Consider the following 11910-nt stretch of genomic DNA (forward strand, 5'->3'; position numbering starts at 1 on the left):
GCCTTGGAATACGGAATGAAGCAGGGCAAAGACTAATAGAATTTTGCCAAGAAAATGCACTGGTCATAACAAACACCCTCTTCCAACAACACAAGAGAAGACTCTATACATGGACATCACCAGATGGTCAACACCGAAATCAGATTGATTATATTCTTTGCAGCCAAAAATGGAGAAGCTCTATACAGTCAGCAAAAACAAGACCAGGAGTTGACTGTGGCTCAGACCATGAACTCCTTATTGCCAAATTCAGACTTAAATTGAAGAAAGTAGGGAAAACCACTAGACCATTCAGGTATGACCTAATTCAAATCCCTTATGATTATACAGTGGAAGTGAGAAATAGATTTAAGGGCCTAGATCTGATAGAGTGCCTGATGAACTATGGAATGAGGTTTGTGAAATTGTACAGGAGACAGGGATCAAGACCACTCCCATGGAAAAGAAATGCAAAAAAGCAAAATGGCTGTCTGGGGAGGCCTTACAAATAGCTGTGAAAAGAAGAGAAGCTAAAAGCAAAGGAGAAAAGGAAAGATATAAACATCTGAATGCAGAGTTCCAAAGAATAGCAAGAAGAGATAAGAAAGCCTTCTTCAGCGATCAATGCAAAGAAATAGAGGAAAACAACAGAATGGGAAAGACTAGGGATCTCTTCAAGAAAATCAGAGATACCAAAGGAACATTTCATGCAAAGATGAGCTCGATAAAGGATAGAAATGGTATGGGCCTAACAGAAGCAGAAGATATTAAGAAGAGATGGCAAGAATACACAGAAGAACTGTACAAAAAAGATCTTCACAACCAAGATAATCACAATGGTGTGATCACTCACCTAGAGCCAGACATCCTGGATGTGAAGTCAAGTGGGCCTTAGAAAGCTTCACTACGAACAAAGCTAGTGGAGGTGAGGGAATTCCAGTTGAGCTATTTCAAATCCTGAAAGATGATGCTGTGAAAGTGCTGCACTCAATATGCCAGCAAATTTGGAAAACTCAGCAGTGGCCACAGGACTAGAAAAGGTCAGTTTTCATTCCAATCCCAAAGAAAGGCAATGCCAAAGAATGCTCAAACTACCGCACAATGGCACTCATCTCACACACTAGTAAAGTAATGCTCAAAATTCTCCAAGCCAGGCTTCAGCAATACGTGAACCGTGAACTTCCTGATGTTCAAGCTGGTTTTAGAAAAGGCAGAGGAACCAGAGATCAAATTGCCAACATCCGCTGGATCATGGAAAAAACATTAGAGTTCCAGAAAAATATTTATTTCTGCTTTATTGACTATGCCAAAGCCTTTGACTGTGTGGATCACAATAAACTGTGGAAAATTCTGAAAGAGATAGGAATACCAGACCACCTGATCTGCCTTTTGAGAAATTTGGATGCAGGTCAGGAAGCAACAGTTAGAACTGGACATGGAACAACAGAGTGGTTCCAAATAGGAAAAGGAGTTCGTCAAGGCTGTATATTGTCACCCTGTTTATTTAACTTATATGCAGAGTACATCATGAGAAACGCTGGACTGGAAGAAATACAAATTGGAATCAAGATTGCCGGGAGAAATATCAATAACCTCAGATATGCAGATGACACCACCCTTATGGCAGAAAGTGAAGAGGAACTCAAAAGCCTCTTGATGAAAGTGAAAGGGGAGAGTGAAAAAGTTGGCTTAAAGCTAAACATTCAGAAAACGAAGATCATGGCATCTGGTCCCACCACTTCATGGGAAATAGATGGGGAAACAGTGGAAACAGTGTCTGACTTTATTTTTCTGGGCTCCAAAATCACTGCAGTTGGTGACTGCAGCCATGAAATTAAAAGACGCTTACTCCTTGGAAGGAAAGTTATGACCAACCTAGATAGCATATTCAAAAGCAGAGACATTACTTTGCCAACAAAGTTTCATCTAGTCAAGGCTATGGTTTTTCCTGTGGTCATGTATGGATATGAGAGTTGGACTGTGAAGAAGGCTGAGCGCTGAAAAATTGATGCTTTTGAACTGTGGTGTTGGAGAAGACTCTTGAGAGTCCCTTGGACTGCAAGGAGATCCAACCAGTCCATTCTGAAGGAGATCAGCTCTGGGATTTCTTTGGAAGGAATGATGCTAAAGCTGAAGCTCCAGTACTTTGGCCACCTCATGAGAAGAGTTGACTCAATGGAAAAGATTCTGATGCTGGGAGGGATTGGGGGCAGGAGGAGAAGGGGACGACAGAGGATGAGATGGCTGGATGGCATCACTGACTCGATGGACGTGAATCTGAGTGAACTCCGGGAGTTGGTGATGGACAGGGAGGCTTGGAGTGCTGCGATTCATGGGGTCGCAAAGAGTCGACATGCCTGAGCGACTGATCTGATCTGATCTGATCTGATAGTACTCATGGATGTTATTTTTGAACTTGGATGATTATAACCAATTCATTTGAAAAACAAACCTTAACACTTGTGTATTAAAACCCTAACTGTGGGTGGGCCGGAGCCCTGCGTGCCGGGGAGGGGGCTGGCCAGGCAGGCGGCGGGCGGCGCTAGGAGCGGGCTCCGCGGCTTGCACGGCGCCTGCGGCTCGGTCCCGGCTCGGCGGGCGGCGCAGGACGCAGAGCGCGGACTTACGCCGCGGCCGGGGCGCCCCGAGCGGAGCGGCCACTGCCCCCGGGCCGGCCCTCGGCACCGGCGCTCGGAGCGCGGCGGCCGCCTGGGCTTTAATGGCTGCTCGGCGGGGCAGCGCCTAGGGGTGGAAGGCTACTGCGGCACAGGAAGGCGCCCGATCCTCCGGGGGCCGGCCTAAAAAATAAATAAATAAATAAAACCCTAACTGTGAGCAAATGAAGCCAGCTCTATCCTAAAATATTCTCAAGCATATCCTTTGGGGAAAAGTATCTACTGAGATATTTTGCATGGATAACAGTATGAAAGTATGTGTTCTTCAAGATCCTAAAAGCATTCAGTTCAGTTCAGTTCACTTCAGTCACTCAGTCATATCTGACTCTTTGCAACCCCATGAATCGCAGCATGCCAGGCCTCCCTGTCCATCACCAACTCCTGGAGTTTACCCAAACTCATGTGCATCGAATCGGTGATGCCATCCAGCCATCTCATCCTCTGTTGTCCCCTTCTCCTCCTGCCCCCAATCCCTCCCAGCATCAGGGTCTTTTCCAATGAATCAACTCTTTGCATGAAGTGGCCAAAGTATTGGAGTTTCAGCTTCAGTATCAGTCCTTCCAATGCATACCCAGGACTGATCTCCTTTAGGATGGACTGACTGGTTGGATCTCCTTGCAGTTCAAGGGACTCTCAAGAGTCTTCTCCGACACCACAGTTTAAAGCATCAATTCTTTGGTGCTCAGCTTTTTTCACAGTCTAACTCTCACATCCATACATGACCATATCCTTGACTAGATGGACCTTTTTTGGCAAAGTAATGTCTCTGCTTTTGAATATGCTATCTAGGTTGGTCATAACTTTCCTTCCAAGGAGTAAGTGTCTTTTTAATTTCATGGCTGCAATCACCATCTGCAGTGATTTTGGGGCCCCCCAAAATAAAGTCTGACACTGTTTCCACTGTTTCCCCATCTATTTCCCATGAAGTGATGGGACCAGATGCCATGATCTTCGTTTTCTGAATGTTGAGCTTTAAGCCAACTTTTTCACTCTCCCCTTTCACTTTCATCAAGAGGCTTTTGAGTTCCTCTTCACTTTCTGCCATAAGCATGGCACTTGATAAAGATCAGTTACTCGGAAAAGCCCCAGTGCAAAGTCAAAATGATATTTGGCATGCTTTGGTGTTCTAAACAAATGCGTTTGAAAATAGCTTTCCCTCTGCTGTTTCCTTTTCGCCATTTGTGTTATGATTTTTTCTAGCCTGGGGCAACTTAACTACCCAAGTATCATATTGCGATCAGGACCCCTGTGGTTGACTTGACAGCACTGAGTTGTTATCTAGGACTATTTTAATGCATGTCATAAATCACAAAGAAAAGTTCCTATTTTGAAGCAAATTGACAAAACCCTGATCATGGGTTCCTAAAATCTGTTTTAGAAAGTCTGTCGATAAGTCTTTGCTTCATTCGATATTTTAGATCGTGCCTAGAGAAAAAAAAAAAAAAGTATTATTTTCATCTGTACAGAGACAGACAAGTGACCATTGTGAGTTAAAACACAATAACAGAATTTTCAATAATAGAAAAAAAAGATACCATATTTCATACGCTTTTGCTGCTGAAGCTGAATCCAGGCTCTATGCCCCAACACTGAATTAAATTTCAGAGACATTTTTGGTTGAAGTAGAAAATAACAGCTTTATTGTTTTGCCAGGCAAAGAGGACCACAGTGGGCTAATGCCCTTCAAAGTATGTGTGCCACCCTGGAGAGTTTTATAGAAATGGTTCAAAGAGAGTGTGTTCAGCTCATGGACATTCTTCTGATTGGTTGGTGGTGAGGTAATCAGGAGTCAGCATCATCAACCTTCTGGTTCTAACAGGTCTAGGGTGTACATGCTTGTGGGCAGCCCACAGTTAACTTCTCCCACCTGCTTGGGATTTCAGTATCTGCAAAACAACTCAAAGACATTGTTATGTGTATCCCTTGAGGGGGAACGAGAACCTGTCCCAGGGCTGTGCTATTTATTTTTTAAGCATTAAAAAAAAAAAAAAAAAGGCTGTGTTTGCTCTCCGTTGCTGTGTGTGGGCTTCCTCTAGGTGCAGCAAGTGACGAGTGCTCTCTGGTTGCGGGCTGTGGGCTCAGTGGTTGCAGCTCTAGAGCACTGGCTCAGTAATTGCAATGCTTAGGGACTTAGTTGCCTAAATCTGGAATTTTCCCAGATCAGGAAAAAACCTTGCCCCTGCATTAGCAGGCAGATTCTTAATCACTGAACCACCAGGGAAATCCCACACCATTGTTTTCTGACTGCTCTTCCCTGGTCTCTGCAATTCTTCCCTTCCCTAATTGTATCAGTTTGAACCTGCCCTTGGAACTCAAGGAATGTCTTAGAGACTGAATGAAGCCTATTTTGTGTAATCAAGAAATAGGGGACACAGAAAGGCTTTTGTGCCCAGGAGCCGCACAGCTCCAGGGTCCTGCTCTGTTTCACCGCTGTTTGAAAAATAACGATCCATCTTCTTAATCATCTACTGAAAGCAAAACAGTTGACTTGTGCATTAGTGATTGTTGCCTTCCATTCAGTTACTCAGTGGTCTGTGGATCAAATGATCCCTTTACCACTGCCAGATTTTTGAGGATTAGAAAAGTCATTTACTTGACCTCTAAAACTGTCACCAGGTGACCAGGAGCAAGGATCTCTATCATAGATAAATCTCTTCCTCAATGGTCAGCACAATGGGAGTTACCCCACCAGCTAAATCCAGGTGAATTTATCCTGGGCCAATTCAGAGTATTCATTCTCTCCTGTAGGTGAAGGGACTTGGCTCTACTTGTCCCACTAAACGGAATTCTCATTTCCTCTCAAAGCAGACAGAAACATGCTGAAAACTGGAAAATAAATGTTGTATGTTTGATTACAAAGAACTTTCCTGATGTTAATAAGTTATGCTATTCCCCATCACATTCACCCATAATGTCTGTTAGTATTTTTGTTGCAGGGAGGAAGCCAATTCGACTCCATGTTGGAAACTGTTTCTTTGACTTGCTTTTATTACCATGCTGCTGCTACAGCTGCTAAGTCGCTTCAGTCGTGTCCAACTCTGTGCGAACCCATAGACAGCAGCCCACCAGGCTCCTCTGTCCATGGGATTCTCCAGGCAAGAACACTGGAGTGGGTTGCCATTTCCTCCTCCAATGCATGAAAGTGAAAAGTCAAAGTGAAGTCGTTCAGTCATGTCCGACTCCTAGTGATCCCATGGACTGCAGCCCACCAGGCTCCTCCGTTCATGGGATTTTCCAGGCAAGTACTGGAGTGGGGTGCCACTCATACGCAATGGCTTGCCTGGAGGACCCTGGCCCTCTACTTGACTGTAAACCAAAGTGCTTTTGTTCAGCTCATGGAGAGATAGTTTGTCCCTGCCCACCTGTGAATAGAGGAGATAACACACTCCTTCTAAAGGCTGGACATCCTTCGGAGATGTTTTACAAGACTGAAGACCCTTTCTCTTTACTTCCCCCTGCATCTCCCTCTCTATTCTGAATTTTGACTTTAGTTCCTCGTTGCTTCTTTCTCCCTGATCTATAAAATGACCTGGCATCCAGACCCCAATAAGATAGTAACTTGAGGTTCTAGCCCACCATCTTCTCGGTCTGCTGGCTCCCTGGTTAAAATCTCTTCCTTGCCTCAATATCTTGTTTCTTGGATTCCTTGGCCTATTGTGCAGCAAGCAGAGCAAGCTTGGACTTAGTAACATTTGTTTTATGTGTTTGCTGCTAAGTCGCTTCAGTCATGTCCGACTCTGTGCGACCCCATAGATGGCAACCTACCAGGCTCCCCCGTCCCTGGGATTTTCCAGGCAAGAACACTGGAGTGGGTTGCCATTTCCTTCTCCAATGCATGAAAGTGAAAAGTGAAAATGAAGCCGCTCAGTCGTGTCCGACCCTCATCGACCCCGTGGACTGCAGCCTTCCAGGCTCCTCCATCCATGGGATTTTCCAGGCAAGAATACTGGAGTGGGGTGCCATTGTTAGGTGCTCTTATATTGGATGCATAATATGATATACTTTATATGTGGAATCTAAAAAGAAGTATAATTGAACTTATTTACAAAACAGGAAACAACTCACAAACAGAGGACACATTTATGATTACCAGCAGGTAAAGGGGGAGGGATAAGCTGGGAGTAAGAGATTAACAGGTACAAATTACTATGTATAAAACAGGGAAGCAACAAGGATTTAATGTACAATACAGGGAACTATATTCAATATCTCGTAATAAACTATAAATGAAATTTATATATACACACACACACTCTCATATAAATATATAACTGAATCACTTTGCTGTACACCTGAAACTAATTTACTAACAATATTGTAAATCAACTATATTCCAATTTAAACAAAATAAATTAGACTAACAGGAAATGCCAAAGAATGTTCAAACAACTGCACAATTACACTCATCTCACACAGTAGCAAAGTAATGCTCAAAATTCTCCAAGCTAGGCTTCAACAGTACGTGAACTGAGAACTTCCAGATATTCAAGCTGGATTTAGAAAATGCAGAGGAACCAGAGATCAAATTGCTGACATCTATTGGATCATAGAAAAAGCAAGAAAATTCCAGAAAAAAATCTACGTCTGCTTCATTGTCTAGACCAAAGCCTTTGGCTGTGTGGATCACAACAAACTGTGGACAATTCTCCAGGAGATGGGAATACCAGACCACCTGACCTGCCTCTTGAGAAACCTATATGCAGGTCAGGAAGCAACAGTTAGAACTGGACATGGAACAACAAACTGGTTCCAAATAGGAAAAGGAGTACATCAAGGCTGTATATTGTCACCCTGCTTATTTAACTTATATGCAGAGCACCATGCAAAATATTGGGCTGGATGAAACACAAGCTGGAATCAAGATATTCAGGAGAAATATTAATAACCTCAGATATGCAGATCACAGCACCCTTATGGCAGAAAGTGAAGAGGAACTAAAGAGACTCTTGATGGAGGTGAAAGAGGAGAGTGAAAAAGTTGGCCTAAAACCAATACAATATTGTAAAGTAATTAGCCTCCAATTAAAATAAATAAATTTATATTAAAAAAAAACTCAATATTCAGAAAACTGAAATCATGGCATCCAATCCCATCACTTCATGGCAAATAGATGGACAAACAATGGAAATGATGACAGACTTTATTTTCTTGGACTCCAAAATCACTGAAGATGGTGACTGCAGCCATGCAATTAAAAGATGATTGCTCCTTTGAAGAAATGCTATGACAAACCTAGGCAGCATATTAAAAAGCAGACATTGCTTTACTGACAAAGGTCCATCTAGTCAAAGCTATGTTTTTTTCCAGTAGTCATGTATGGATGTGAGAGTTGACCCATAAAGAAAGCTGAGTGCCAAAAAATTGATGCTTTTGAACTGGGATATTGGAGGAGACTCTTGAGATTCCCTTGGACAAAGGAGAATGAAACTAGTCAATCATAAAGGAAATCAGTCCTGAATATTCATTGGAAGGACTGATGTTGAAGATGAAGCTCAAGTACTTTGGCCACCTGATACAACAACCTGACTCATCAGAAAAGACCCTGATGCTGGGAAAGATTGAAGGCAGGTGGAGAAGGGGACAACAGAGGATGAGATGTCTGCATGACATCACCAACTCAATGGACATGACTTTAAGCAAGCTCTGGGTATTGGTGATAGACAGGGAAGCCTGGAGTGCTGCAGTCCATGGAGTCACAAAGAGTCAGACATGACTGAGTGACTGAACTGAAGAAGAAATATCAAAATGCATTTCATGGTAAATCCTGGTCTCCAAATATGAAGTGAGATGAGACTGGATTTATTTTCCTATATTGTTTTTTCTACTCCCCTCCTTAGTTTTCATAGTACTTATGAGGATTCCTATTAATTCAATCTCTTAATTCTTTGTGGTTGAAAATATAATTTATCACTTCTCCCCCTGCCTCTCCTAATCTCCTCTCCTATTAATTTATTCAGAAAATTATGTTGTAGAATTGTCAATTCACACTCTTGCTGATTTCACTGTGGCTCATTTATATTTCAGAGGAAACTTGAGATGGAGCTTTTCTAATTCCATCTCTCCCATGTACTTGAGGGAACTCAGTCCGGAGAACTGAACTAGATTCTTCACTGTCCCTTCTTTAAGTAGCCCTGGGTGTGCAGCATCTCCTAATGCCCTTAGCTTGCTGGCTGGAGGACTTTCTAAAACAGAAACCTTTTAGTGTCAGACATCTCTGTTTTGTTCAGTGGATGAAATCAGGTCCCTCTAACAACTTGCCAATTAAGTAGTGCAGGTGGGAGCTAGATGATTCTTGTTCAGTCCCTAAGTTGTATCCAACACTTTGCAACCCCACAGACTGCAGCATGCCAGGCTCCTCTGTCCTCTACTATCTCCCAGAATTTGCTCAAACTCATGTCCATTGAGTCAGGGATGCCATCCAACCATCTCATCCTCTGCTGTTCCCTTCTCTTGCCCTCAGTATTCCCCAGCATCAGGGTCTTTTCCAATGCATTGGCTCTTCGTATCAGGTGATCAAAATATTGAAGCTTCAGCATCAGTCCTTCCAGTGAATATTCAGTGTTGATTTTCTTTAGAATTGACTGGTTTGATATTTATGAAGCCAAGTTAAGTGAAGTGAAGAAGTGAAGAGAAGTGAAAGTTGCTTACTCATGCTGGATTCTTTGCGACCCCATGGACTATACAGTCCATGGAATTCTCCAGGCCAGAATACTGAAATGAGTAGCCTTTCCCTTCTCCAGGGGATCTTCCCAACCCAGGGATCGAACCCAGGTCTCACACTGTGCAGGTGGATTCTTTACCAGCTGAGCCACAAGGGAAGCGCAAGAATACTGGAATGGGTAACCTATCCCTTCTCCAGCAGATTTTCACGACCCAGGAATTGAATCAGGGTCTTCTGCATTGCAGGCAGATTCTTTACCATCTGAGCTATGAGGGAAGCTTTTGATATGTATTTTTAATCTAATTCTAAAATAAGGCTTAAACCAGAGTGTCATGGACAGATAATAATGAGAGAATGATAGCATAAACTCAGCAGGAATTGAGACAATGAACATTCTCCCGGAAGGTGTCTGAGAACTGCCTGAGGCTGTGAATTCCCTCGACTTCATGTCTTAGTTGGGGGATTGAGTTGCTGTGGAGTAAATAGGAGTTCAGTCCTCAACAGTAAAGTTAAGTTTGACTTTGCATAGAGAAACCACTAAGCCTGATGCTTTCTTAGCTGACCCACTTGTGCTTGTTCAGTTTTCTTTTCCACAAATGTATGTTGTCAAGCTACATACATACATTTAGAAATCACCAGAAATGATGATAACTCAGGGCCCAGAGAAGCGGGATAGCCCTTGCCCCATGGGCCCATTGAATTTAAAATGGAGCTTATCTGCTTTAAAATTCACCACTCAAGAGTGGTTTTGTCTGCCTTTCTTAGTCTGGAAATGATTTCGGACACGTGCGGCAGTAAGCAGCAGCTTACAGGGAGCAGTAGCTGGAAGCAACGTCTTAGTTTCACAGACGGGATGTCCTAACTGCTGGACCACAGGAGCCAGCAGTTGGAGCTGGAGCCCCGAGTCCTGCCTCCCTAGTCAGGAACGGATTAAGATGAGGAGGCAGAGGGTACAGACTAAAGCAAAAAGCTTATTGAAAAGATAAGTACTTGCAGAAAAGCACACAGATGAACTCAGAGAGAGTTCCTCCTTTGGGAAATTGAAATCCTTTGTAAGGGGTCAGTTTTCTGGGTCTTTGTCATCTCGCTTTGTCCCACCCTGGTTGATTTGTCTCAGGACCTTCTCCTGAAGCGCACATGCACTCCTCAGCCAAGATGGATCACGAAGTGAAGGCTTCTGGAAGGAGCAGGACTCATGGCCTGGAATTATCCTCTGAGTTTTGACCCCAAGGAGCCTTTCTGCATATGTGTAGTGTCTCTCTTGTCCCAGAAAGGGAGGAGTGGAAATCTCTTAATCCTTTACCAAACAGGGCTTTGCCCCTCTTTGTCCTTACCATGACTATTACCCTGACTATTGTCACAAGTATTATCTTAAGGTGTTTGCAAGAGACAAAGTCTTGTTATTTACCCTGTTTCTGTTGTTACTTCCGTTTTGGAGGGCCAAAAGGAGGCTGATTATAAACACTTTAACTGGAGCCCACCTGTCTCTTGTCTCAGGGGATGTATATAGGAGGCTAGTCACAGGAATCCACCCTGAGGCCCACTTCCTTCTGCACCATGAAACGCAAACAGGAGGCCAATTGTAAATGTCTAACCTTGAGACCATCTATCTCCTACCTCAGAAATACCAACTACATAACTTTATTGTTGTTGTGACTTTTATATTGAGTCATACATATACCATTATAGTAGTTTTGATATGCATATGTTCTAAGTTGCTTCAGTCATGTCTGACTCTTTGTGATTATGGACTATAGCCGGCCAGGCTGCTCTGTACATGGGATTCTCCAGGCAAGAATACTGGAGTGGATTGTCATGCCCTGTTCCAGGGGATCTTCCTGATCCAGGGACTGAACCCATGTCTCTTATTTCTCCTGCGTTGGCAGCTGGATTTTTTTTTTTTTTTTTTACCACTAGCACCACCTTGAAAGCCCTAGTTATAATGTACATCATGATAACTTCATATGTGTATATATTGCAAAATGATCACCGCTCTAAGCCTAGTTCACATCCATCAGACTCTCTTGCTGCCACTAAGTCACTTCAGTCGTGTCCGACTCTGTGCAACCCCATAGGCGACAGCCCACCAGGCTCCCCCATCCCTGGGAGTCTCCAGGCAAGAACACCGGAGTGGGTTGCCATTTCCTTCTGCAACGCATGAAAGTGAAAAGTGAAAGTGAAGTCGTTCAGTCGTGTCCGACTCTTAGTGACCCCATGGACTGCAGCCTACCAGGCTCCTCCATCCATAGGATTTGCCAGCCATGAGTACTGGAGTGGGGAAATTCTCTTAGCAAGGTTCAAATGTACAATAGGGCATTCCTAACTCTAGTCACCATGCTGTGCATCACATGCTCAGGACTGATTAATTTTATAGCTGGAAGTTTGTACCTTTGTACCTTCTTTGCCCATTCTGAGAATTATTTCATTCTTGATAATTAAACAAACACTTAAAAAAAAATCACTTATTTGGTTTCCCCCTTGCCTGGTGGGCTGCCGTCTATGGGGTCATGCAGAGTCGGACACGATTGAAGTGACTTAGCAGCAGCAGCTTGCTTTCCAGGTGGTGCTAAGGGTAAAGAACCCACCTGCCAATGC

This window comes from Bos mutus, chromosome 27 (assembly GCF_027580195.1).
Source record: "Bos mutus isolate GX-2022 chromosome 27, NWIPB_WYAK_1.1, whole genome shotgun sequence".
Classification (NCBI taxonomy): domain Eukaryota; kingdom Metazoa; phylum Chordata; class Mammalia; order Artiodactyla; family Bovidae; genus Bos; species Bos mutus.